Here is a 26,286-nt window from a genome sequence, read left to right on the forward strand (position 1 = left end):
GATCTTGGGGTACTTCTGGAGTCTCCCAGGGGAGTCAGTCCTCGTCTCGAATGCGGGCATGCACTTGCGCTTTCCTCCAGAGCGGTAGCAGCAGTGTCACGCAGTCCGCCACGTGGATCAAAGGATCTATGGTTTTCCCTCGAGTCTTTCCCACGAGGCTTTCCCACGAGGCTTTCCCACAGGGCTGTCCCACGTGCACACGTGGTGGGAGTCGATCCTCGGCTTGAACGTCAAGGCAGTGCAGGGAAAACAGGTTCCTCTGGAATGGACTGACACATCTGGGGGACTCTTGGAATGGTGGCACGACCCTGGAGTTCCTCTTGCCTTTCCTGTGGAGAGCGGCTCCTCTTGAGATGCAACGGGAACGCCGGGAATTCTTTCCCTACGAAACAGGGAAAGGATCCCTCATCTCGAGCTAGGAGGCGGAAACGGGTCTCCCCTGGATGTGTGCGGGACCCTCGTGCTTCCTCTCGAGTGGAGACGGGTATGTCGGGGAACTTCTTGAGTTGCAGTAAGGGTGTGAAGGACCCTTTGGAAGTTCCAGTGGTTAGATGTGATTAGCCTCGAGAAGCCTCAGCGGAAATGGGCCTCATCTCGCCTGGAGGTCAAAACTTCCTGGATTTTCTCGAGTTGGGGTAGGTGCTCTGGACTTACGAAGGGGACCTCGGGGACCCGCTCTGGTGGCCTCAGGAAAGGCCAGTCCACATGCGAGTTCCTCGGGGGCCTCTCGGGATTCCTCTCCCGTCGATACCGGGTCCTAAGACCTTGTGTGGAGTCGGGGCCGGAACCTGAGGATTCCTCTCCAGTGCTGACATGGATCTTGGGGTACTTCTGGAGTCTCCCCAGGGGAGTCAGTCCTCGTCTCGAATGCGGGCATGCACTTGCGCTTTCCTCCAGAGCGGTAGCAGCAGTGTCACGCAGTCCGCCGCGTGGATCACAGGATCTATGGTTTTCCCTCGAGTCTTTCCCACGAGGCTTTCCCACGAGGCTTTCCCACAGGGCTGTCCCACGTGCACACGTGGTGGGAGTCGATCCTCGGCTTGAACGTCAAGGCAGTGCAGGGAAAACAGGTTCCTCTGGAATGGACTGACACATCTGGGGGACTCTTGGAATGGTGGCACGACCCTGGAGTTCCTCTCGCCTTTCCTGTGGAGAGCGCCTCCTCTTGAGATGCGACGGGAACGCCGGGAATTCTTTCCCTACGAAAGAGGGAAAGGATCCCTCATCCTGAGCTAGGAGGCGGAAACGCGTCTCCCCTGGATGTGTGCGGGACCCACGTGCTTCCTCTCGAGTGGAGACGGGTATGTCGGGGAACTTCTAGAGTTGCAGCAAGGGTGTGAAGGACCCTTTGGAAGTTCCAGTGGTTAGACGTGATTAGCCTCGAGAAGCCTCAGCGGAAATGGGCCTCATCTCGCCTGGAGGGCAAAACCTCCTGGATTTTCTCGAGTTGCGGCAGGTGCTCTCGACTTACGACGGGGACCTCAGGGACCCGCTCTGGTCGCCTCAGGAAAGGCCAGTCCCCATGCGAGTTCCTCGGGGGCCTCTCGGGATTCCTCTCCCGTCGATGCCGGGGCCTAAGACCTTGTGTGGAGTCGGGGCCGGAACCTGAGGATTCCTCTCCAGTGCTGACATGGATCTTGGGGTACTTCTGGAGTCTCCCCAGGGGAGTCAGTCCTCGTCTCGAATGCGGGCATGCACTTGCGCTTTCCTCCAGAGCGGTAGCAGCAGTGTCACGCAGTCCGCCGCGTGGATCAAAGGATCTATGGTTTTCCCTCGAGTCTTTCCCACGAGGCTTTCCCACGAGGCTTTCCCACAGGGCTGTCCCACGTGCACACGTGGTGGGAGTCGATCCTCGGCTTGAACGTCAAGGCAGTGCAGGGAAAACAGGTTCCTCTGGAATGGACTGACACATCTGGGGGACTCTTGGAATGGTGGCACGACCCTGGAGTTCCTCTCGCCTTTCCTGTGGAGAGCGCCTCCTCTTGAGATGCGACGGGAACGCCGGGAATTCTTTCCCTACGAAACAGGGAAAGGATCCCTCATCTCGAGCTAGGAGGCGGAAACGCGTCTCCCCTGGATGTGTGCGGGACCCACGTGCTTCCTCTCGAGTGGAGACGGGTATGTCGGGGAACTTCTAGAGTTGCAGCAAGGGTGTGAAGGACCCTTTGGAAGTTCCAGTGGTTAGACGTGATTGTCCTCGAGAAGCCTCAGCGGAAATGGGCCTCATCTCGCCTGGAGGGCAAAACCTCCTGGATTTTCTCGAGTTGCGGCAGGTGCTCTCGACTTACGACGGGGACCTCAGGGACCCGCTCTGGTGGCCTCAGGAAAGGCCAGTCCCCATGCGAGTTCCTCGGGGGCGTCTCGGGATTCCTCTCCCGTCGATGCCGGGGCCTAAGACCTTGTGTGGAGTCGGGGCCGGAACCTGAGGATTCCTCTCCAGTGCTGACATGGATCTTGGGGTACTTCTGGAGTCTCCCCAGGGGAGTCAGTCCTCGTCTCGAATGCGGGCATGCACTTGCGCTTTCCTCCAGAGCGGTAGCAGCAGTGTCACGCAGTCCGCCGCGTGGATCAAAGGATCTATGGTTTTCCCTCGAGTCTTTCCCACGAGGCTTTCCCACGAGGCTTTCCCACAGGGCTGTCCCACGTGCACACGTGGTGGGAGTCGATCCTCGGCTTGAACGTCAAGGCAGTGCAGGGAAAACAGGTTCCTCTGGAATGGACTGACACATCTGGGGGACTCTTGGAATGGTGGCACGACCCTGGAGTTCCTCTCGCCTTTCCTGTGGAGAGCGCCTCCTCTTGAGATGCGACGGGAACGCCGGGAATTCTTTCCCTACGAAACAGGGAAAGGATCCGTCATCTCGAGCTAGGAGGCGGAAACGCGTCTCCCCTGGATGTGTGCGGGACCCACGTGCTTCCTCTCGAGTGGAGACGGGTATGTCGGGGAACTTCTAGAGTTGCAGCAAGGGTGTGAAGGACCCTTTGGAAGTTCCAGTGGTTAGACGTGATTAGCCTCGAGAAGCCTCAGCGGAAATGGGCCTCATCTCGCCTGGAGGGCAAAACCTCCTGGATTTTCTCGAGTTGCGGCAGGTGCTCTCGACTTACGACGGGGACCTCAGGGACCCGCTCTGGTCGCCTCAGGAAAGGCCAGTCCCCATGCGAGTTCCTCGGGGGCCTCTCGGGATTCCTCTCCCGTCGATGCCGGGGCCTAAGACCTTGTGTGCAGTCGGGGCCGGAACCTGAGGATTCCTCTCCAGTGCTGACATGGATCTTGGGGTACTTCTGGAGTCTCCCCAGGGGAGTCAGTCCTCGTCTCGAATGCGGGCATGCACTTGCGCTTTCCTCCAGAGCGGTAGCAGCAGTGTCACGCAGTCCGCCGCGTGGATCAAAGGATCTATGGTTTTCCCTCGAGTCTTTCCCACGAGGCTTTCCCACGAGGCTTTCCCACAGGGCTGTCCCACGTGCACACGTGGTGGGAGTCGATCCTCGGCTTGAACGTCAAGGCAGTGCAGGGAAAACAGGTTCCTCTGGAATGGACTGACACATCTGGGGGACTCTTGGAATGGTGGCACGACCCTGGAGTTCCTATCGCCTTTCCTGTGGAGAGCGCCTCCTCTTGAGATGCGACGGGAACGCCGGGAATTCTTTCCCTACGAAACAGGGAAAGGATCCCTCATCTCGAGCTAGGAGGCGGAAACGGGTCTCCCCTGGATGTGTGCGGGACCCACGTGCTTCCTCTCGAGTGGAGACGGGTATGTCGGGGAACTTCTAGAGTTGCAGCAAGGGTTTGAAGGACCCTTTGGAAGTTCCAGTGGTTAGACGTGATTAGCCTCGAGAAGCCTCAGCGGAAATGGGCCTCATCTCGCCTGGAGGGCAAAACCTCCTGGATTTTCTCGAGTTGCGGCAGGTGCTCTCGACTTACGACGGGGACCTCAGGGACCCGCTCTGGTGGCCTCAGGAAAGGCCAGTCCCCATGCGAGTTCCTCGGGGGCCTCTCGGGATTCCTCTCCCGTCGATGCCGGGGCCTAAGACCTTGTGTGGAGTCGGGGCCGGAACCTGAGGATTCCTCTCCAGTGCTGACATGGATCTTGGGGTACTTCTGGAGTCTCCCCAGGGGAGTCAGTCCTCGTCTCGAATGCGGGCATGCACTTGCGCTTTCCACCAGAGCGGTAGCAGCAGTGTCACGCAGTCCGCCGCGTGGATCAAAGGATCGATGGTTTTCCCTCGAGTCGTTTCCACGAGGCTTTCCCACGAGGCTTTCCCAGAGGGCTGTCCCACGTGCACACGTGGTGGGAGTCTATCCTCGGCTTGAACGTCAAGGCAGTGCAGGGAAAACAGGTTCCTCTGGAATGGACTGACTCATCTGGGGGACTCTTGGAATGGTGGCATGACCCTGGAGTTCCTCTCGCCTTTCCTGTGGAGAGCGCCTCCTCTTGAGATGCAACGGGAACGCCGGGAATTCTTTCCCTACGAAACAGGGAAAGGATCCCTCATCTCGAGCTAGGAGGCGGAAACGGGGCTCCCCTGGATGTGTGCGGGACACCACGTGCTTCCTGTCGAGTGCAGACGGGTATGTCGGGGAACTTCTTGAGTTGCAGCAACGGTGTGAAGGACCCTTTGGAAGTTCCAGTGGTTAGACGTGATTGGCCTCGAGAAGCCTCAGCGGAAATGGGCCTCATCTCGCCTGGAGGGCAAAACCTCCTGGATTTTCTCGAGTTGCGGCAGGTGCTCTCGACTTACGACCGGGACCTCAGGGACCCGCTCTGGTGGCCTCAGGAAAGGCCAGTCCCCATGCGAGTTCCTCGGGGGCCTCTCGGGATTCCTCTCCCGTCGATACCGGGTCCTAAGACCTTGTGTGGAGTCGGGGCCGGAACCTGAGGATTCCTCTCCAGTGCTGACATGGATCTTGGGGTACTTCTGGAGTCTCCCCAGGGGAGTCAGTCCTCGTCTCGAATGCGGGCATGCACTTGCGCTTTCCTCCAGAGCGGTAGCAGCAGTGTCACGCAGTCCGCCGCGTGGATCACAGGATCTATGGTTTTCCCTCGAGTCTTTCCCACGAGGCTTTCCCACGAGGCTTTCCCACAGGGCTGTCCCACGTGCACACGTGGTGGGAGTCGATCCTCGGCTTGAACGTCAAGGCAGTGCAGGGAAAACAGGTTCCTCTGGAATGGACTGACACATCTGGGGGATTCTTGGAATGGTGGCACGACCCTGGAGTTCCTCTCGCCTTTCCTGTGGAGAGCGCCTCCTCTTGAGATGCGACGGGATCGCCGGGAATTCTTTCCCTACGAAACAGGGAAAGGATCCCTCATCTCGAGCTAGGAGGCGGAAACGGGGCTCCCCTGGATGTGTGCGGGACACCACGTGCTTCCTCTCGAGTGGAGATGGGTATGTCGGGGAACTTCTTGAGTTGCAGCAAGGGTGTGAAGGACCCTTTGGAAGTTCCAGTGGTTAGATGTGATTGTCCTCGAGAAGCCTCAGCGGAAATGGGCCTCATCTCGCCTGGAGGGCAAAACCTCCTGGATTTTCTCGAGTTGCGGCAGGTGCTCTCGACTTACGACGGGGACCTCAGGGACCCGCTCTGGTCGCCTCAGGAAAGGCCAGTCCCCATGCGAGTTCCTCGGGGGCCTCTCGGGATTCCTCTCCCGTCGATGCCGGGGCCTAAGACCTTGTGTGGAGTCGGGGCCGGAACCTGAGGATTCCTCTCCAGTGCTGACATGGATCTTGGGGTACTTCTGGAGTCTCCCCAGGGGAGTCAGTCCTCGTCTCGAATGCGGGCATGCACTTGCGCTTTCCTCCAGAGCGGTAGCAGCAGTGTCACGCAGTCCGCCGCGTGGATCAAAGGATCTATGGTTTTCCCTCGAGTCTTTCCCACGAGGCTTTCCCACGAGGCTTTCCCACAGGGCTGTCCCACGTGCACACGTGGTGGGAGTCGATCCTCGGCTTGAACGTCAAGGCAGTGCAGGGAAAACAGGTTCCTCTGGAATGGACTGACACATCTGGGGGACTCTTGGAATGGTGGCACGACCCTGGAGTTCCTCTCGCCTTTGCTGTGGAGAGCGCCTCCTCTTGAGATGCGACGGGAACGCCGGGAATTCTTTCCCTACGAAACAGGGAAAGGATCCCTCATCTAGAGCTAGGAGGCGGAAACGCGTCTCCCCTGGATGTGTGCGGGACCCACGTGCTTCCTCTCGAGTGGAGACGGGTATGTCGGGGAACTTCTAGAGTTGCAGCAAGGGTGTGAAGGACCCTTTAGAAGCTCCAGTGGTTAGACGTGATTAGCCTCGAGAAGCCTCAGCGGAAATGGGCCTCATCTCGCCTGGAGGGCAAAACCTCCTGGATTTTCTCGAGTTGCGGCAGGTGCTCTCGACTTACGACGGGGACCTCAGGGACCCGCTCTGGTGGCCTCAGGAAAGGCCAGTCCCCATGCGAGTTCCTCGGGGGCCTCTCGGGATTCCTCTCCCGTCGATGCCGGGGCCTAAGACCTTGTGTGGAGTCGGGGCCGGAACCTGAGGATTCCTCTCCAGTGCTGACATGGATCTTGGGGTACTTCTGGAGTCTCCCCAGGGGAGTCAGTCCTCGTCTCGAATGCGGGCATGCACTTGCGCTTTCCTCCAGAGCGGTAGCAGCAGTGTCACGCAGTCCGCCGCGTGGATCAAAGGATCTATGGTTTTCCCTCGAGTCTTTCCCACGAGGCTTTCCCACGAGGCTTTCCCACAGGGCTGTCCCACGTGCACACGTGGTGGGAGTCGATCCTCGGCTTGAACGTCAAGGCAGTGCAGGGAAAACAGGTTCCTCTGGAATGGACTGACACATCTGGGGGACTCTTGGAATGGTGGCACGACCCTGGAGTTCCTATCGCCTTTCCTGTGGAGAGCGCCTCCTCTTGAGATGCGACGGGAACGCCGGGAATTCTTTCCCTACGAAACAGGGAAAGGATCCCTCATCTCGAGCTAGGAGGCGGAAACGGGTCTCCCCTGGATGTGTGCGGGACACCACGTGCTTCCTCTCGAGTGGAGACGGGTATGTCGTGGAACTTCTAGAGTTGCAGCAAGGGTTTGAAGGACCCTTTGGAAGTTCCAGTGGTTAGACGTGATTAGCCTCGAGAAGCCTCAGCGGAAATGGGCCTCATCTCGCCTGGAGGGCAAAACCTCCTGGATTTTCTCGAGTTGCGGCAGGTGCTCTCGACTTACGACGGGGACCTCAGGGACCCGTTCTGGTGGCCTCAGGAAAGGCCAGTCCCCATGCGAGTTCCTCGGGGGCGTCTCGGGATTCCTCTCCCGTCGATGCCGGGGCCTAAGACCTTGTGTGGAGTCGGGGCCGGAACCTGAGGATTCCTCTCCAGTGCTGACATGGATCTTGGGGTACTTCTGGAGTCTCCCCAGGGGAGTCAGTCCTCGTCTCGAATGCGGGCATGCACTTTCGCTTTCCACCAGAGCGGTAGCAGCAGTGTCACGCAGTCCGCCGCGTGGATCAAAGGATCGATGGTTTTCCCTCGAGTCGTTTCCACGAGGCTTTCCCACGAGGCTTTCCCACAGGGCTGTCCCACGTGCACACGTGGTGGGAGTCTATCCTCGGCTTGAACGTCAAGGCAGTGCAGGGAAAACAGGTTCCTCTGGAATGGACTGACACATCTGGGGGACTCTTGGAATGGTGGCATGACCCTGGAGTTCCTCTCGCCTTTCCTGTGGAGAGCGCCTCCTCTTGAGATGCAACGGGAACGCCGGGAATTCTTTCCCTACGAAACAGGGAAAGGATCCCTCATCTCGAGCTAGGAGGCGGAAACGGGGCTCCCCTGGATGTGTGCGGGACACCACGTGCTTCCTGTCGAGTGCAGACGGGTATGTCGGGGAACTTCTTGAGTTGCAGCAACGGTGTGAAGGGCCCTTTGGAAGTTCCAGTGGTTAGACGTGATTGGCCTCGAGAAGCCTCAGCGGAAATGGGCCTCATCTCGCCTGGAGGGCAAAACCTCCTGGATTTTCTCGAGTTGCGGCAGGTGCTCTCGACTTACGACCGGGACCTCAGGGACCCGCTCTGGTGGCCTCAGGAAAGGCCAGTCCCCATGCGAGTTCCTCGGGGGCCTCTCGGGATTCCTCTCCCGTCGATGCCGGGGCCTAAGACCTTGTGTGGAGTCGGGGCCGGAACCTGAGGATTCCTCTCCAGTGCTGACATGGATCTTGGGGTACTTCTGGAGTCTCCCCAGGGGAGTCAGTCCTCGTCTCGAATGCGGGCATGCACTTGCGCTTTCCTCCAGAGCGGTAGCAGCAGTGTCACGCAGTCCGCCGCGTGGATCAAAGGATCTATGGTTTTCCCTCGAGTCGTTCCCACGAGGCTTTCCCACGAGGCTTTCCCACAGGGCTGTCCCACGTGCACACGTGGTGGGAGTCGATCCTCGGCTTGAACGTCAAGGCAGTGCAGGGAAAACAGGTTCCTCTGGAATGGACTGACACATCTGGGGGACTCTTGGAATGGTGGCATGACCCTGGAGTTCCTCTCGCCTTTCCTGTGGAGAGCGCCTCCTCTTGAGATGCAACGGGAACGCCGGGAATTCTTTCCCTACGAAACAGGGAAAGGATCCCTCATCTCGAGCTAGGAGGCGGAAACGGGGCTCCCCTGGATGTGTGCGGGACACCACGTGCTTCCTCTCGAGTGGAGACGGGTATGTCGGGGAACTTCTTGAGTTGCAGCAAGGGTGTGAAGGACCCTTTGGAAGTTCCAGTGGTTAGATGTGATTGGCCTCGAGAAGCCTCAGCGGAAATGGGCCTCATCTCGCCTGGAGGGCAAAAGCTCCTGGATTTTCTCGAGTTGCGGCAGGTGCTCTCGACTTACGACGGGGACCTCAGGGACCCGCTCTGGTGGCCTCAGGAAAGGCCAGTCCCCATGCGAGTTCCTCGGGGGCCTCTCGGGATTCCTCTCCCGTCGATGCCGGGGCCTAAGACCTTGTGTGGAGTCGGGGCCGGAACCTGAGGATTCCTCTCCAGTGCTGACATGGATCTTGGGGTACTTCTGGAGTCTCCCCAGGGGAGTCAGTCCTCGTCTCGAATGCGGGCATGCACTTGCGCTTTCCTCCAGAGCGGTAGCAGCAGTGTCACGCAGTCCGCCGCGTGGATCAAAGGATCTATGGTTTTCCCTCGAGTCTTTCCCACGAGGCTTTCCCACGAGGCTTTCCCACAGGGCTGTCCCACGTGCACACGTGGTGGGAGTCGATCCTCGGCTTGAATGTCAAGGCAGTGCAGGGAAAACAGGTTCCTCTGGAATGGACTGACACATCTGGGGGACTCTTGGAATGGTGTCACGACCCTGGAGTTCCTCTCGCCTTTCCTGTGGAGAGCGCCTCCTCTTGAGATGCGACGGGAACGCAGGGAATTCTTTCCCTACGAAACAGGGAAAGGATCCCTCATCTCGAGCTAGGAGGCGGAAACGGGGCTCCCCTGGATGTGTGCGGGACCCCACGTGCTTCCTCTCGAGTGGAGACGGGTATGACGGGGAACTTCTTGAGTTGCAGCAAGGGTGTGAAGGACCCTTTGGAAGTTCCAGTGGTTAGATGTGATTGGCCTCGAGTAGCCTCTGAGGAAATGGGCCTCATCTCGACTGGAGGGCAAAACCTCCTGGATTTTCTCGAGTTGCGGCAGGTGCTCTCGACTTTCGACGGGGACCTCAGGGACCCGCTCTGGTGGCCTCAGGAAAGGCCAGTCCCCATGCGAGTTCCTCGGGGGCCTCTCGGGATTCCTCTCCCGTCGATGCCGGGGCCTAAGACCTTGTGTGGAGTCGGGGCCGGAACCTGAGGATTCCTCTCCAGTGCTGACATGGATCTTGGGGTACTTCTGGAGTCTCCCCCGGGGAGTCAGTCCTCGTCTCGAATGCGGGCATGCACTTGCGCTTTCCTCCAGAGCGGTAGCAGCAGTGTCACGCAGTCCGCCGCGTGGATCAAAGGATGTATGGTTTTCCCTCGAGTTTTTCCCACGAGGCTATCCCACGAGGCTTTCCCACAGGGCTGTCCCACGTGGACACGTTGTGGGAGTCGATCCTCGGCTTGAACGTCAAGGCAGTGCAGGGAAAACAGGTTCCTCTGGAATGGACTGACACATCAGGGGGACTCTTGGAATGGTGGCACGACCCTGGAGTTCCTCTCGCCTTTCGTGTGGAGAGCGCCTCCTCTTGAGATGCGACGGGAACGCCGGGAATTCTTTCCCTACGAAACAGGGAAAGGATCCCTCATCTCGAGCTAGGAGGCGGAAACGGGGCTCCCCTGGATGTGTGCGGGACACCACGTGCTTCCTCTCGAGTGGAGATGGGTATGTCGGGGAACTTCTTGAGTTGCAGCAAGGGTGTGAAGGACCCTTTGGAAGTTCCAGTGGTTAGATGTGATTGTCCTCGAGAAGCCTCAGCGGAAATGGGCCTCATCTCGCCTGGAGGGCAAAACCTCCTGGATTTTCTCGAGTTGCTTCAGGTGCTCTCGACTTACGACGGGGACCTCAGGGACCCGCTCTGGTGGCCTCAGGAATGGCCAGTCCCCATGCGAGTTCCTCGGGGGCCTCTCGGGATTCCTCTCCCGTCCATGCCGGGGCCTAAGACCTTGTGTGGAGTCGGGGCCGGAACCTGAGGATTCCTCTCCAGTGCTGACATGGATCTTGGGGTACTTCTGGAGTCTCCCCAGGGGAGTCAGTCCTCGTCTCGAATGCGGGCATGCACTTGCGCTTTCCTCCAGAGCGGTAGCAGCAGTGTCACGCAGTCCGCCGCGTGGATCAAAGGATCTATGGTTTTCCCTCGAGTATTCCCCACGAGGCTTTCCCACGAGGCTTTCCCACAGGGCTGTCCCACGTGCACACGTGGTGGGAGTCGATCCTCGGCTTGAATGTCAAGGCAGTGCAGGGAAAACAGGTTCCTCTGGAATGGACTGACACATCTGGGGGACTCTTGGAATGGTGTCACGACCTTGGAGTTCCTCTCGCCTTTCCTGTGGAGAGCGCCTCCTCTTGAGATGCGACGGGAACGCCGGGAATTCTTTCCCTACGAAACAGGGAAAGGATCCCTCATCTCGAGCTAGGAGGCGGAAACGGGGCTCCCCTGGATGTGTTCGGGACCCCACGTGCTTCCTCTCGAGTGGAGACGGGTATGTCGGGGAACTTCTTGAGTTGCAGCAAGGGTGTGAAGGACCCTTTGGAAGTTCCAGTGGTTAGATGTGATTGGCCTCGAGTAGCCTCAGAGGAAATGGGCCTCATCTCGCCTGGAGGGCAAAACCTCCTGGATTTTCTCGAGTTGCGGCAGGTGCTCTCGACTTTCGACGGGGACCTCAGGGACCCGCTCTGGTGGCCTCAGGAAAGGCCAGTCCCCATGCGAGTTCCTCGGGGGCCTCTCGGGATTCCTCTCCCGTCCATGCCGGGGCCTAAGACCTTGTGTGGAGTCGGGGCCGGAACCTGAGGATTCCTCTCCAGTGCTGACATGGATCTTGGGGTACTTCTGGAGTCTCCCCAGGGGAGTCAGTCCTCGTCTCGAATGCGGGCATGCACTTGCGCTTTCCTCCAGAGCGGTAGCAGCAGTGTCACGCAGTCCGCCGCGTGGATCAAAGGATGTATGGTTTTCCCTCGAGTTTTTCCCACGAGGCTATCCCACGAGGCTTTCCCACAGGGCTGTCCCACGTGGACACGTTGTGGGAGTCGATCCTCGGCTTGAACGTCAAGGCAGTGCAGGGAAAACAGGTTCCTCTGGAATGGACTGACACATCAGGGGGACTCTTGGAATGGTGGCACGACCCTGGAGTTCCTCTCGCCTTTCGTGTGGAGAGCGCCTCCTCTTGAGATGCGACGGGAACGCCGGGAATTCTTTCCCTACGAAACAGGGAAAGGATCCCTCATCTCGAGCTAGGAGGCGGAAACGGGTCTCCCCTGGATGTGTGCGGGACACTTCGTGCTTCCTCTCGAGTGGAGACGGGTATGTCGGGGAACTACTTGAGTTGCAGCAAGGGTGTGAACGATCCTTTGGAAGTTCCAGTGGTTAGATGAGATTGGCCTCGAGAAGCCTCAGCGGAAATGGGCCTCATCTCGCCTGGAGGGCAAAACCTCCTGGATTTTCTCGAGTTGTGGCAGGTGCTCTCGACTTACGACGGGGACCTCAGGGACCCGCTCTGGTGGCCTCAGGAAAGGCCAGTCCCCATGCGAGTTCCTCGGGGGCCTCTCGGGATTCCTCTCCCGTCGATGTCGGGGCCTAAGACCTTGTGTGGAGTCGGGGCCGGAACCTGAGGATTCCTCTCCAGAGCTGACATGGATCTTGGGGTACTTCTGGAGTCTCCCCAGGGGAGTCAGTCCTCGTCTCGAATGCGGGCATGCACTTGCGCTTTCCTCCAGAGCGGTAGCAGCAGTGTCACGCAGTCCGCCGCGTGGATCAAAGGATCTATGGTTTTCCCTCGAGTCGTTCCCACGAGGCTTTCCCACGAGGCTTTCCCACAGGGCTGTCCCACGTGCACACGTGGTGGGAGTCGATCCTCGGCTTGAACGTCAAGGCAGTGCAGGGAAAACAGGTTCCTCTGGAATGGACTGACACATCTGGGGGACTCTTGGAATGGTGGCACGACCCTGGAGTTCCTCTCGCCTTTCCTGTGGAGAGCGCCTCCTCTTGAGATGCGACGGGAACGCCGGGAATTCTTTCCCTACGAAACAGGGAAAGGATCCCTCATCTCGAGCTAGGAGGCGGAAACGGGGCTCCCCTGGATGTGTGCCGGACCCCACGTGCTTCCTCTCGAGTGGAGACGGGTATGACGGGGAACTTCTTGAGTTGCAGCAAGGGTGTGAAGGACCCTTTGGAAGTTCCAGTGGTTAGATGTGATTGGCCTCGAGTTGCCTCAGAGGAAATGGGCCTCATCTCGCCTGGAGGGCAAAACCTTCTGGATTGTCTCGAGTTGCGGCAGGTGCTCTCGACTTTCGACGGGGACCTCAGGGACCCGCTCTGGTGGCCTCAGGAAAGGCCAGTCCCCATGCGAGTTCCTCGGGGGCCTCTCGGGATTCCTCTCCCGTCGATGCCGGGGCCTAAGACCTTGTGTGGAGTCGGGGCCGGAACCTGAGGATTCCTCTCCAGTGCAGACATGGATCTTGGGGTACTGCTGGAGTCTCCCCAGGGGAGTCAGTCCTCGTCTCGAATGCGGGCATGCACTTGCGCTTTCCTCCAGAGCGGTAGCAGCAGTGTCACGCAGTCCGCCGCGTGGATCAAAGGATGTATGGTTTTCCCTCGAGTTTTTCCCACGAGGCTATCCCACGAGGCTTTCCCACAGGGCTGTCCCACGTGGACACGTTGTGGGAGTCGATCCTCGGCTTGAACGTCAAGGAAGTGCAGGGAAAACAGGTTCCTCTGGAATGGACTGACACATCAGGGGGACGATTGGAATGGTGGCACGACCCTGGAGTTCCTCTCGCCTTTCCTGTGGAGAGCGCCTCCTCTTGAGATGCGACGGGAACGCCGGGAATTCTTTCCCTACGAAACAGGGAAAGGATCCCTCATCTCGAGCTAGGAGGCGGAAACGGGGCTCCCCTGGATGTGTGCGGGACCCCACGTGCTTCCTCTCGAGTGGAGACGGGTATGTCGGGGAACTTCTTGAGTTGCAGCAAGGGTGTGAAGGACCCTTTGGAAGTTCCAGTGGTTAGATGTGATTGGCCTCGAGTAGCCTCAGAGGAAATGGGCCTCATCTCGCCTGGAGGGCAAAACCTCCTGGATTTTCTCGAGTTGCGGCAGGTGCTCTCGACTTTCGACGGGGACCTCAGGGACCCGCTCTGGTGGCCTCAGGAAAGGCCAGTCCCCATGCGAGTTCCTCGGGGGCCTCTCGGGATTCCTCTCCCGTCGATGCCGGGGCCTAAGACCTTGTGTGGAGTCGGGGCCGGAACCTGAGGATTCCTTTCCAGAGCTGACATGGATCTTGGGGTACTTCTGGAGTCTCCCCAGGGGAGTCAGTCCTCGTCTCGAATGCGGGCATGCACTTGCGCTTTCCTCCAGAGCGGTAGCAGCAGTGTCACGCAGTCCGCCGCGTGGATCAAAGGATCTATGGTTTTCCCTCGAGTCGTTCCCACGAGGCTTTCCCACGAGGCTTTCCCACAGGGCTGTCCCACGTGCACACGTGGTGGGAGTCGATCCTCGGCTTGAACGTCAAGGCAGTGCAGGGAAAACAGGTTCCTCTGGAATGGACTGACACATCTGGGGGACTCTTGGAATGGTGGCACGACCCTGGAGTTCCTCTCGCCTTTCCTGTGGAGAGCGCCTCCTCTTGAGATGCGACGGGAACGCCGGGAATTCTTTCCCTACGAAACAGGGAAAGGATCCCTCATCTCGAGCTAGGAGGCGGAAACGGGGCTCCCCTGGATGTGTGCCGGACCCCACGTGCTTCCTCTCGAGTGGAGACGGGTATGACGGGGAACTTCTTGAGTTGCAGCAAGGGTGTGAAGGACCCTTTGGAAGTTCCAGTGGTTAGATGTGATTGGCCTCGAGTAGCCTCAGAGGAAATGGGCCTCATCTCGCCTGGAGGGCAAAACCTCCTGGATTTTCTCGAGTTGCGGCAGGTGCTCTCGACTTTCGACGGGGACCTCAGGGACCCGCTCTGGTGGCCTCAGGAAAGGCCAGTCCCCATGCGAGTTCCTCGGGGGCCTCTCGGGATTCCTCTCCCGTCGATGCCGGGGCCTAAGACCTTGTGTGGAGTCGGGGCCGGAACCTGAGGATTCCTCTCCAGAGCTGACATGGATCTTGGGGTACTTCTGGAGTCTCCCCAGGGGAGTCAGTCCTCGTCTCGAATGCGGGCATGCACTTGCGCTTTCCTCCAGAGCGGTAGCAGCAGTGTCACGCAGTCCGCCGCGTGGATCAAAGGATCTATGGTTTTCCCTCGAGTCGTTCCCACGAGGCTTTCCCACGAGGCTTTCCCACAGGGCTGTCCCACGTGCACACGTGGTGGGAGTCGATCCTCGGCTTGAACGTCAAGGCAGTGCAGGGAAAACAGGTTCCTCTGGAATGGACTGACACATCTGGGGGACTCTTGGAATGGTGGCACGACCCTGGAGTTCCTCTCGCCTTTCCTGTGGAGAGCGCCTCCTCTTGAGATGCGACGGGAACGCCGGGAATTCTTTCCCTACGAAACAGGGAAAGGATCCCTCATCTCGAGCTAGGAGGCGGAAACGGGGCTCCCCTGGATGTGTGCCGGACCCCACGTGCTTCCTCTCGAGTGGAGACGGGTATGACGGGGAACTTCTTGAGTTGCAGCAAGGGTGTGAAGGACCCTTTGGAAGTTCCAGTGGTTAGATGTGATTGGCCTCGAGTTGCCTCAGAGGAAATGGGCCTCATCTCGCCTGGAGGGCAAAACCTTCTGGATTTTCTCGAGTTGCGGCAGGTGCTCTCGACTTTCGACGGGGACCTCAGGGACCCGCTCTGGTGGCCTCAGGAAAGGCCAGTCCCCATGCGAGTTCCTCGGGGGCCTCTCGGGATTCCTCTCCCGTCGATGCCGGGGCCTAAGACCTTGTGTGGAGTCGGGGCCGGAACCTGAGGATTCCTCTCCAGTGCAGACATGGATCTTGGGGTACTGCTGGAGTCTCCCCAGGGGAGTCAGTCCTCGTCTCGAATGCGGGCATGCACTTGCGCTTTCCTCCAGAGCGGTAGCAGCAGTGTCACGCAGTCCGCCGCGTGGATCAAAGGATGTATGGTTTTCCCTCGAGTTTTTCCCACGAGGCTATCCCACGAGGCTTTCCCACAGGGCTGTCCCACGTGGACACGTTGTGGGAGTCGATCCTCGGCTTGAACGTCAAGGAAGTGCAGGGAAAACAGGTTCCTCTGGAATGGACTGACACATCAGGGGGACGATTGGAATGGTGGCACGACCCTGGAGTTCCTCTCGCCTTTCCTGTGGAGAGCGCCTCCTCTTGAGATGCGACGGGAACGCCGGGAATTCTTTCCCTACGAAACAGGGAAAGGATCACTCATCTCGAGCTAGGAGGCGGAAACGGGGCTCCCCTGGATGTGTGCGGGACCCCACGTGCTTCCTCTCGAGTGGAGACGGGTATGTCGGGGAACTTCTTGAGTTGCAGCAATGGTGTGAAGGACCCTTTGGAAGTTCCAGTGGTTAGACGTGATTGTCCTCGAGAATCCTCAGCGGAAATGGGCCTCATCTCGCCTGGAGGGCAAAACCTCCTGGATTTTCTCGAGTTGCGGCAGGTGCTCTCGACTTACGACCGGGACCTCAGGGACCCGCTCTGGTGGCCTCAGGAAAGGCCAGTCCCCATGCGAGTTCCTCGGGGGCCTCTCGGGATTCCTCTCCCGTCCATGCCGGGGCCTAAGACCTTGTGTGGAGTCGGGGCCGGAACCTGAGGATTCCTTTCCAGTGCTGACATGGATCTTGGGGTACTTCTGGAGTCTCCCCAGGGGAGTCAGTCCTCGTCTCGAATGCGGGCATGCACTTGCGCTTTCCTCCAGAGCGGTAGCAGCAGTGTCACGCAGTACGCCGCGTGGATCAAAGGATCTATGGTTTTCCCTCGAGTCTTTCCCACGAGGCTTTCCCACGAGGCTTTCCCACAGGGCTGTCCCACGTGCACACGTGGTGGGAGTGGATCCTCGGCTTGAACGTCAAGGCAGTGCAGGGAAAACAGGTTCCTCTGGAATGGACTGACACATCTGGGGGACTCTTGGAATGGTGGCACAACCATGGAGTTCCTCTCGCCTTTCCTGTGGAGAGCGCCTCCTCTTGAGATGCGACGGGAACGCCGGGAATTCTTTCCCTACGGAACAGGGAAAGGATCCCTCATCTCGAGCTAGGAGGCGGAAACCGGGCTCCCCTGGATTTGTGCGGGACCCCACATGCTTCCTCTCGAGTGGAGACGGGTATGTCGGGGAACTTCTTGAGTTGCAGCAAGGGTGTGAAGGACCCTTTGGAAGTTCCAGTGGTTAGATGTGATTGGCCTCGAGAAGCCTCAGCGGAAATGGGCCTCATCTCGCCTGGAGGGCAAAACCTCCTGGATTTTCTCGAGTTGAGGCTGGTACTCTCGACTTACGACCGGGACCTCAGGGACCCGCTCTGGTGGCCTCAGGAAAGGCCAGTCCCCATGCGAGTTCCTCGGGGGCCTCTCGGGATTCCTCTCCCGTCGATGCCGGGGCCTAAGACCTTGTGTGGAGTCGGGGCCGGAACCTGAGGATTCCTCTCCAGTGCTGACATGGATCTTGGGGTACTTCTGGAGTCTCCCCAGGGGAGTCAGTCCTCGTCTCGAATGCGGGCATGCACTTGCGCTTTCCTCCAGAGCGGTAGCAGCAGTGTCACGCAGTCCGCCGCGTGCATCAAAGGATCTATGGTTTTCCCTCGAGTCTTTCCCACGAGGCTTTCCCACGAGGCTTTCCCACAGGGCTGTCCCACGTGCACACGTGGTGGGAGTCGATCCTCGGCTTGAACGTCAAGGCAGTGCAGGGAAAACAGGTTCCTCTGGAATGGACTGACACATCTCGGGGACTCTTGGAATGGTGTCACGACCCTGGAGTTCCTCTCGCCTTTCCTGTGGAGAGCGCCTCCTCTTGAGATGCGACGGGAACGCCGGGAATTCTTTCCCTACGAAACAGGGAAAGGATCCCTCATCTCGAGCTAGGAGGCGGAAACGGGGCTCCCCTGGATGTGTGCGGGACCCCACGTGCTTCCTCTCGAGTGGAGACAGGTATGTCGGGGAACTTCTTGAGTTGCAGCAATGGTGTGAAGGACCCTTTGGAAGTTCCAGTGGTTAGATGTGATTGGCCTCGAGAAGCCTCAGCGGAAATGGGCCTCATCTCGCCTGGAGGGCAAAACCTCCTGGATTTTCTCGAGTTGCGGCAGGTGCTCTCGACTTACGACGGGGACCTCAGGGAACCGCTCTGGTGGCCTCAGGAAAGGCCAGTCCCCATGCGAGTACCTCGGGAGCCTCTCGGGATTCCTCTCCCGTCGATGCCGGGGCCTAAGACCTTGTGTGGAGTCCGGGCCGGAACCTAAGGATTCCTCTCCAGTGCTGACATGGATCTTGGGGTACTTCTGGAGTCTCCCCAGGGGAGTCAGTCCTCGTCTCGAATGCGGGCATGCACTTGCGCTTTCCTCCAGAGCGGTAGCAGCAGTGTCACGCAGTCCGCCGCGTGCATCAAAGGATCTATGGTTTTCCCTCGAGTCGTTCCCACGAGGCTTTCCCACGAGGCTTTCCCACAGGGCTGTCCCACGTGCACACGTGGTGGGAGTCGATCCTCGGCTTGAACGTCAAGGCAGTGCAGGGAAAACAGGTTCCTCTGGAATGGACTGACACATCTGGAGGACTCTTGGAATGGTGGCACGACCCTGGAGTTCCTCTCGCCTTTCTTGTGGAGAGCGCCTCCTCTTGAGATGCGACGGGAACGCCGGGAATTCTTTCCCTACGAAACAGGGAAAGGATCCCTCATCTCGAGCTAGGAGGCGGAAACGGGGCTCCCCTGGATGTGTGCGGGACACCACGTGCTTCCTCTCGAGTGGAGACGGGTATGTCGGGGAACTTCTTGAGTTGCAGCAAGGGTGTGAAGGACCCTTTGGAAGTTCCAGTGGTTAGATGTGATTGGCCTCGAGAAGCCTCAGCGGAAATGGGCCTCATCTCGCCTGGAGGGCAAAACCTCCTGGATTTTCTCGAGTTGAGGCTGCTGCTCTCGACTTACGACCGGGACCTCAGGGACCCGCTCTGGTGGCCTCAGGAAAGGCCAGGCCCCATGCGAGTTCCTCGGGGGCCTCTCGGGATTCCTCTCCCGTCGATGCCGGGGCCTAAGACCTTGTGTGGAGTCGGGGCCGGAACCTGAGGATTCCTCTCCAGTGCTGACATGGATCTTGGGGTACTTCTGGAGTCTCCCCAGGGGAGTCAGTCCTCGTCTCGAATGCGGGCATGCACTTGCGCTTTCCTCCAGAGCGGTAGCAGCAGTGTCACGCAGTCCGCCGCGTGGATCAAAGGATCTATGGTTTTCCCTCGAGCCTTTCCCACGAGGCTTTCCCACGAGGCTTTCCCACAGGGCTGTCCCACGTGCACACGTGGTGGGAGTCGATCCTCGGCTTGAACGTCAAGGCAGTGCAGGGAAAACAGGTTCCTCTGGAATGGACTGACACATCTGGGGGACTCTTGGAATGGTGTCACGACCCTGGAGTTCCTCTCGCCTTTCCTGTGGAGAGCGCCTCCTCTTGAGATGCGACGGGAACACCGGGAATTCTTTCCCTACGAAACAGGGAAAGGATCCCTCATCTCGAGCTAGGAGGCGGAAACGGGGCTCCCCTGGATGTGTGCGGGACCCCACGTGCTTCCTCTCGAGTGGAGACAGGTATGTCGGGGAACTTCTTGAGTTGCAGCAATGGTGTGAAGGACCCTTTGGAAGTTCCAGTGGTTAGATGTGATTGGCCTCGAGAAGCCTCAGCGGAAATGGGCCTCATCTCGCCTGGAGGGCAAAACCTCCTGGATTTTCTCGAGTTGCGGCAGGTGCTCTCGACTTACGACGGGGACCTCAGGGAACCGCTCTGGTGGCCTCAGGAAAGGCCAGTCCCCATGCGAGTACCTCGGGAGCCTCTCGGGATTCCTCTCCCGTCGATGCCGGGGCCTAAGACCTTGTGTGGAGTCCGGGCCGGAACCTAAGGATTCCTCTCCAGTGCTGACATGGATCTTGGGGTACTTCTGGAGTCTCCCCAGGGGAGTCAGTCCTCGTCTCGAATGCGGGCATGCACTTGCGCTTTCCTCCAGAGCGGTAGCAGCAGTGTCACACAGTCCGCCGCGTGCATCAAAGGATCTATGGTTTTCCCTCGAGTCTTTCCCACGAGGCTTTCCCACGAGGCTTTCCCACAGGGCTGTCCCACGTGCACACGTGTTGGGAGTCGATCCTCGGCTTGAACGTCAAGGCAGTGCAGGGAAAACAGGTTCCTCTGGAATGGACTGACACATCTGGGGGACTCTTGGAATGGTGTCACGACCCTGGAGTTCCTCTCACCTTTCCTGTGGAGAGCGCCTCTTCTTGAGTTGCGACGGGAACGCCGGGAATTCTTTCCCTACGAAACAGGGACAGGATCCCTCATCTCGAGTTAGGAGGTGGAAACGGGGCTCCCCTGGATGTGTGCGGGACCCCACGTGCTTCCTCTCGAGTGGAGACGGGTGTGTCGGGGAACTTCTTGAGTTGCAGCAAGGGTGTGAAGGACCCTTTGGAAGTTCCCGTGGTTAGATGTGATTGGCCTCGAGAAGCCTCAGCGGAAATGGGCCTCATCTCGCCTGGAGGGCAAAACCTCCTGGATTTTCTCGAGTTGCGGCAGGTGCTCTCGACTTACGACGGGGACCTCAGGGAACCGCTCTGGTGGCCTCAGGAAAGGCCAGTCCCCATGCGAGTACCTCGGGAGCCTCTCGGGATTCCTCTCCCGTCGATGCCGGGGCCTAAGACCTTGTGTGGAGTCCGGGCCGGAACCTAAGGATTCCTCTCCAGTGCTGACATGGATCTTGGGGTACTTCTGGAGTCTCCCCAGGGGAGTCAGTGCTCGTCTCGAATGCGGGCATGCACTTGCGCTTTCCTCCAGAGCGGTAGCAGCAGTGTCACGCAGTCCGCCACGTGGATCAAAGGATCTATGGTTTTCCCTCGAGTCTTTCCCACGAGGCTTTCCCACGAGTCTTTCCCACAGGGCTGTCCCACGTGCACACGTGGTGGGAGTCGATCCTCGGCTTGAACGTCAAGGCAGTGCAGGAAAAACAGGTTCCTCTGGAATGGACTGACACATCTGGGGTCTCTTGGAATGGTGGCACGACCCTGGAGTTCCTCTCGCCTTTCCTGTGGAGAGCGCCTCCTCTTGAGATGCGACGGGAACGCCGGGAATTCTTTCCCTACGAAACAGGGACAGGATCCCTCATCTCGAGGTAGGAGGCGGAAACGGGGCTCCCCTGGATGTGTGCGGGACCCACGTGCTTCCTCTCGAGTGGAGACGGGTATGTCGGGGAACTTCTTGAGTTGCAGCAAGGGTGTGAAGGACCCTTTGGAAGTTCCAGTGGTTAGACGTGATTAGCCTCGAGAAGCCTCAGCGGAAATGGGCCTCATCTCGCCTGGAGGGCAAAACCTCCTGGATTTTCTCGAGTTGCGGCAGGTGCTCTGGACTTACGACGGGGACTTCAGGGACCCGCTCTGGCTGCCTCAGGAAAGGCCAGTCCCCATGCGAGTTCCTCGGGGGCCTCTCGGGATTCCTCTCCCGTCGATGCCGGGGCCTAAGACCTTGTGTGGAGTCGGGGCCGGAACCTGAGGATTCCTCTCCAGTGCTGACATGGATCTTGGGGTACTTCTGGAGTCTCCCCAGGGGAGTCAGTCCTCGTCTCGAATGCGGGCATGCACTTGCGCTTTCCTCCAGAGCGGTAGCAGCAGTGTCACGCAGTCTGCCACGTGGATCAAAGGATCTATGGTTTTCCCTCGAGTCTTTCCCACGAGGCTTTCCCACGAGTCTTTCCCACAGGGCTGTCCCACGTGCACACGTGGTGGGAGTCGATCCTCGGCTTGAACGTCAAGGCAGTGCAGGGAAAACAGGTTCCTCTGGAATGGACTGACACATCTGGGGGACTCTTGGAATGGTGTCACGACCCTGGAGTTCCTCTCGCCTTTCCTTTGGAGAGCGCCTCCTCTTGAGATGCGACGGGGACGCCGGGAATTCTTTCCCTACGAAACAGGGAAAGGATCCCTCATCTCGTGCTAGGAGGCGGAAACAGGGCTCCCCTGGATGTGTGCGGGACCCCACGTGCTTCCTCTCGAGTGGAGACGGGTATGTCGGGGAAATTCTTGAGTTGCAGCAAGGGTGTGAAGGACCCTTTGGAAGTTCCAGTGGTTAGACGTGATTAGCCTCGAGAAGCCTCAGCGGAAATGGGCCTCATCTCGCCTGGAGGGCAAAACCTCCTGGATTTTCTCGAGTTGCGGCAGGTGCTCTCGACTTACGACGGGGACCTCAGGGACCCGCTCTGGTGGCCTCAGGAAAGGCCAGTCACCATGCCAGTTCCTCGGGGGCCTCTCGGGATTCCTCTCCCGTCGATGCCGGGGCCTAAGACCTTGTGTGGAGTCGGGGCCGGAACCTGAGGATTCCTCTCCAGTGCTGACATGGATCTTGGGGTACTTCTGGAGTCTCCCCAGGGGAGTCAGTCCTCGTCTGGAATGCGGGCATGCACTTGCGCTTTCCTCTAGAGCGGTAGCAGCAGTGTCACGCAGTCCGCCGCGTGGATCAAAGGATCTATGGTTTTCCCTCGAGTCTTTCCCACGAGGCTTTCCCACGAGGCTTTCCCACAGGGCTGTCCCACGTGCACACGTGGTGGGAGTCGATCCTCGGCTTGAACGTCAAGGCAGTGCAGGGAAAACAGGTTCCTCTGGAATGGACCGACACATCTGGGGGACTCTTGGAATGGTGGCACGACCCTGGAGTTCCTCTCGCCTTTCCTGTGGAGAGCGCCTCCTCTTGAGATGCGACGGGAACGCCGGGAATTCTTTCCCTACGAAACAGGGAAAGGATCCCTCATCTCGAGCTAGGAGGCGGAAACGGGGCTCCCCTGGATGTGTGCGGGACCCCACGTGCTTCCTCTCTAGTGGAGACGGGTATGTCGGGGAACTTCTTGAGTTGCAGCAAGGGTGTGAAGGACCCTTTGGAAGTTCCAGTGGTTAGATGTGATTGGCCTCGAGAAGCCTCAGCGGATATGGGCCTCATCTCGCCTGGAGGGCAAAACCTCCTGGATTTTCTCGAGTTGCGGCAGGTGCTCTCGACTTACGACGGGGACCTCAGGGACCCGCTCTGGTGGCCTCAGGAAAGGCAAGTCCCCATGCGAGTTCCTCGGGGGCCTCTCGGTATTCCTCTCCCGTCGATGTCGGGGCCTAAGACCTTGTGTGGAGTCGGGGCCGGAACCTGAGGATTCCTCTCCAGTGCTGACATGGATCTTGGGGTACTTCTGGAGTCTCCCCAGGGGAGTCAGTCCTCGTCTCGAATGCGGGCATGCACTTGCGCTTTCCTCCAGAGCGGTAGCAGCAGTGTCACGCAGTCCGCCGCGTGGATCAAAGGATCTATGGTTTTCCCTCGAGTCTTTCCCACGAGGCTTTCCCACGAGGCTTTCCCACAGAGCTGTCCCACGTGCACACGTGGTGGGAGTCGATCCTCGGCTTGAACGTCAAGGCAGTGCAGGGAAAACAGGTTCCTCTGGAATGGACTGACACATCTGGGGGACTCTTGGAATGGTGGCACGACCCTGGAGTTCCTCTCGCCTTTCCTGTGGAGAGCGCCTCCTCTTGAGATGCGACGGGAACGCCGGGAATTCTTTCCCTACGAAACAGGGAAAGGATCCCTCATCTCGAGCTAGGAGGCGGAAACGGGGCTCCCCTGGATGTGTGCGGGACCCACGGGCTTCCTTTCGAGTGGAGACGGGTATGTCAGGGAACTTCTTGAGTTGCAGCAAGGGTGTGAAGGACCCTTTGGAAGTTCCAGTGGTTAGATGTGATTGGCCTCGAGAAGCCTCAGCGGAAATGGGCCTCATCTCGCCTGGAGGGCAAAACTTCCTGGATTTTCTCGAGTTGCGGCAGGTGCTCTCGACTTACGACGGGGACCTCAGGGAACCGCTCTGGTGGCCTCAGGAAAGGCCAGTCCCCATGCGAGTTCCTCGGGGGCCTCTCGGGATCCCTATCCCGTCGATGCCGGGGCCTAAGACCTTGTGTGGAGTCGGGGCCGGAACCTGAGGATTCCTCTCCAGTGCTGACATGGATCTTGGGGTACTTCTGGAGTCTCCCCAGGGGAGTCAGTCCTCGTCTCGAATGCGGGCATGCACTTGCGCTTTCCTCCAGAGCGGTAGCAGCAGTGTCACGCAGTCCGCCGCGTGGATCAAAGGATCTATGGTTTTCCCTCGAGTCTTTCCCACGAGGCTTTCCCACGAGGCTTTCCCACAGGGCTGTCCCACGTGCACACGTGGTGGGAGTCGATCCTCGGCTTTAACGTCAAGGCAGTGCAGGGAAAACAGGTTCCTCTGGAATGGACTGACACATCTGGGGGACTCTTGGAATGGTGGCATGACCCTGGAGTTCCTCTCGCCTTTCCTGTGGAGAGCGCCTCCTCTTGAGATGCGACGGGAACGCCGGGAATTCTTTCCCTACGAAACAGGGAAAGGATCCCTCATCTCGAGCTAGGAGGCGGAAACGGGGCTCCCCTGGATGTGTGCGGGACCCCACGTGCTTCCTCTCGAGTGGAGACGGGTATGTCGGGGAACTTCTTGAGTTGCAGCAATGGTGTGAAGGACCCTTTGGAAGTTCCAGTGGTTAGATGTGATTGGCCTCGAGAAGCCTCAGCGGAAATGGGCCTCATCTCGCCTGGAGGGCAAAACCTCCTGGATTTTCTCGAGTTGCGGCAGGTGCTCTCGACTTACGACGGGGACCTCAGGGACCCGCTCTGGTGGCCTCAGGAAAGGCCAGTCCCCATGCGAGTTCCTCGGGAGCCTCTCGGGATCCCTATCCCGTCGATGCCGGGGCCTAAGACCTTGTGTGCAGTCGGGGCCGGAACCTGAGGATTCCTCTCCAGTGCTGACATGGATCTTCGGGTACTTCTGGAGTCTCCCCAGGGAAGTCAGTCCTCGTCTCGAATGCGGGCATGCACTTGCGCTTTCCTCCAGAGCGGTAGCAGCAGTGTCACGCAGTCCGCCGCGTGGATCAAAGGATCTATGGTTTTCCCTCGAGTCTTTCCCACGAGGCTTTCCCACGAGGCTTTACCACAGGGCTGTCCCACGTGCACACGTGGTGGGAGTCGATCCTCGGCTTGAACGTCAAGGCAGTGCAGGGAAAACAGGTTCCTCTGGAATGGACTGACACATCTGGGGGACTCTTGGAATGGTGGCACGACCCTGGAGTTCCTCTCGCCTTTCCTGTGGAGAGCGCCTCCTCTTGAGATGCGACGGGAACGCCGGGAATTCTTTCCCTACGAACCAGGGAAAGGATCCCTCATCTCGAGCTAGGAGGCGGAAACGGGGCTCCCCTGGATGTGTGCGGGACACCACGTGCTTCCTCTCGAGTGCAGACGGGTATGTCGGGGAACTTCTTGAGTTGCAGCAAGGGTGTGAAGGACCCTTTGGAAGTTCCAGTGGTTAGATGTGATTGTCCTCGAGAAGCCTCAGCGGAAATGGGCCTCATCTCGCCTGGAGCGCAAAACCTCCTGGATTTTCTCGAGTTGCGGCAGGTGCTCTCGACTTACGACGGGGACCTCAGGGACCCGCTCTGGTGGCCTCAGGAATGGCCAGTCCCCATGCGAGTTCCTCGGGGGCCTCTCGGGATTCCTCTCCCGTCGATGCCGGGGCCTAAGACCTTGTGTGGAGTCGGGGCCGGAACCTGAGGATTCCTCTCCAGTGCTGACATGGATCTTCGGGTACTTCTGGAGTCTCCCCAGGGGAGTCAGTCCTCTTCTCGAATGCGGGCATGCACTTGCGCTTTCCTCCTGAGCGGTAGCAGCAGTGTCACGCAGTCCGCCGCGTGGATCAAAGGATCTATGGTTTTCCCTCGAGTCTTTCCCACGAGGCTTTCCCACGAGGCTTTCCCACAGGGCTGTCCCACGTGCACACGTGGTGGGAGTCGATCCTCGGCTTGAACGTCAAGGCAGTGCAGGGAAAACAGGTTCCTCTGGAATGGACTGACACATCTGGGGGACTCTTGGAATGGTGGCACGACCCTGGAGTTCCTCTCGCCTTTCCTGTGGAGAGCGCATCCTCTTGAGATGCGACGGGAACGCCGGGAATTCTTTCCCTACGAAACAGGGAAAGGATCCCTCATCTCGTGCTAGGAGGCGGAAACGGGGCTCCCCTGGATGTGTGCGGGACACCACGTGCTTCCTCTCGAGTGCAGACGGGTATGTCGGGGAACTTCTTGAGTTGCAGCAAGGGTGTGAAGGACCCTTTGGAAGGTCCAGTGGTTAGATGTGATTGGCCTCGAGAAGCCTCAGCGGAAATGGGCCTCATCTCGCCTGGAGGGCAAAACCTCCTGGATTTTCTCGAGTTGCGGCAATTGCTCTCGACTTAGGACGGGGACCTCAGGGACCCGCTCTGGTGGCCTCAGGAAAGGCCAGTCCCCATGCGAGTTCCTCGGGGGCCTCTCGGGATTCCTCTCCCGTCGATGCCAGGGCCTAAGACCTTGTGTGGAGTCGGGGCCGGAACCTGAGGATTCCTCTCCAGTGCTGACATGGATCTTGGGGTACTTCTGGAGTCTCCGCAGGGGAGTCAGTCCTCGTCTCGAATGCGGGCATGCACTTGCGCTTTCCTCCAGAGCGGTAGCAGCAGTGTCACGCAGTCCGCCGCGTGGATC

Source organism: Ovis canadensis, chromosome 20, assembly GCF_042477335.2.
Source record: "Ovis canadensis isolate MfBH-ARS-UI-01 breed Bighorn chromosome 20, ARS-UI_OviCan_v2, whole genome shotgun sequence".
NCBI classification, from domain to species: Eukaryota; Metazoa; Chordata; class Mammalia; order Artiodactyla; family Bovidae; genus Ovis; species Ovis canadensis.